Genomic DNA, 1,928 nt, shown 5'->3' on the forward strand with positions numbered 1-1,928 from the left:
GTTCAATTTCTCATTAATGCAATTATCTAATCAACCAATCACATGGCAGTTGCTTCAATGCATCAAGGGGTGTGGTCCTGGTCAAGTCAATCTCCTGAACTCCAAACTGAATGTCAGAATGGGAAAGAAAGGTGATTTAAGCAATTTTGAGTATGGCATGGTTGTTGGTGCCAGACGGGCCGGTCTGAGTATTTCACAATCTGCTCAGTTACTGGGATCTTCACGCACAACTATTTCTAGGGTTTACAAAGAATGGTGTGAAAAGGGAAAAACATCCAGTATGCGGCAGTCCTGTGGGCAAAAATGCCTTGTTGATGCTAGAGGTCAGAGGAGAATGGGCCGACTGATTCAAGCTGATAGAAGAGCAACTTTGACTGAAATCTGATCTAGATCGTGGTGACAATCCGACGTGCTTCAGCCGCAGAAACTGGAAAAAGATTGCTCTCTGACAATCTGCATTATAAACTGCGTTTGTTCTTCAGTCTTTGAGAGGAGTCCATTATACTCTTGGATAAGCGCAACACCTCTTTCCTGCATTTGTATTGTTTCCCCAGGTACCAGGATCTTCATTTAGGAAGAATAACGTAAAAGTTGCGAGTGTTCTGCATTTATGCCAAGTATGGTAACCCACACTCAGTATTTGTGCTCTGCTTTTAACCCACCCAGCAGTGAGTAGTGAACACACTCACACATATTGTGAACACACACCCGGAACAGTGGGCAGCCATTTGCTCCAGTGCCCAGGGTCTCACCTCAGTCGTGGTTACTGAAAGTGGAAGAGGGTGCTCTACATTCACTCCCCCCACCTACAATTCCTGCCAGTACTGAGACTCGAAAACACATGACCTTCGGGTTAAAAAGTCCAACTCTCTAACTGTTAGTCCACAACTGCCCCTCATCTGATACCAGAAACAGTCAAAAGTTTATCAGTGAACAAAAACTTCACCAATATCACTTAGTACCTGTTGGTAAAAAGATACATTCTTTGAGCATACCCTAAATGACAAATTATCTGAATGGAATTTTGCATACATAACATACTTCTAGTGGAGAAACAAATGAGGGGGTGAGAGGCAGGGCCGGACTGGGATGCAATTTCAAGCCAGGAAATGTTATTTGTATGGCCATCACATAAAAAGGTCTAAATCCTTGTCTGGGGCCGTGGAAATTAATTAAAGGTCGTCTCTTGAACTGCACCTTCACTTCCCTTTTCCCTTTCTTCATTTTGCCCAGTATCTCTGTCTCTCCCTTTTTTCTTGTACCTGTCACTTACCAGCAAGTCTACTGTTATGAACTGTGTCCACCCTGTTGCAAAACAACCAACTAATTGCAATTTGTTCGCACAGAATGTTATTTATCTTAAAAATTACTCAAATACCCCAGATTTAACAAACCTATATTTCATACAAATTTATTGGAAAAACATCCTTATAGTGAACATGCTATTGAAATAATAATTATCTAACTACCACCATTATTAGGTTATGACTTACTATTACATTATTAGGCTGTGACTCATATTTTTGTATTGCTGTTTGCTCTAGCTCCTTGCTACCTAGACAATAAATCCATGTGAATGTCTGTCTGCTAAATTTATTAATTTAACTTTACAAATGATAATGATGTCCTTTACCACAATATTCTGACTGATGATAATAATGAGGTGCTCCTGATATCCTAAAGGTGCTAGGAGTTTAATACTCAACTAGGTTAAAAACTACAGTAGTGTTTTTACAGATGAAACAGACCTGCACTTGAAGTTCTGAACAGGTCAGTAATTTCATTACATTTCAGTGCTTCTTCTGGTCACTTCCTCACCTTCGTCGAGTCCAGTGAACATTGATTACTCTGTTCAAAACCTTTTGATGGAAGTGCGGAATGAACAGCACTCCCAGTCAAGACTAACTGATTTATGATTTATTACAAAT

At 40.1% G+C, this 1,928-nt stretch overlaps 1 protein-coding gene across 1 annotated transcript in view; it reads right to left on the reverse strand.

The window, feature by feature from the left end:
* LOC122144167 (soluble scavenger receptor cysteine-rich domain-containing protein SSC5D-like) overlaps positions 1–1,928 on the reverse strand; it is a gene marked incomplete at its 3' end in the record, with an annotated part of 6,615 nt that overhangs the window by 1,479 nt on the left and 3,208 nt on the right. The window lies entirely within an intron of this gene.

Source organism: Cyprinus carpio, unplaced genomic scaffold (assembly GCF_018340385.1).
Source record: "Cyprinus carpio isolate SPL01 unplaced genomic scaffold, ASM1834038v1 S000006607, whole genome shotgun sequence".
Classification (NCBI taxonomy): domain Eukaryota; kingdom Metazoa; phylum Chordata; class Actinopteri; order Cypriniformes; family Cyprinidae; genus Cyprinus; species Cyprinus carpio.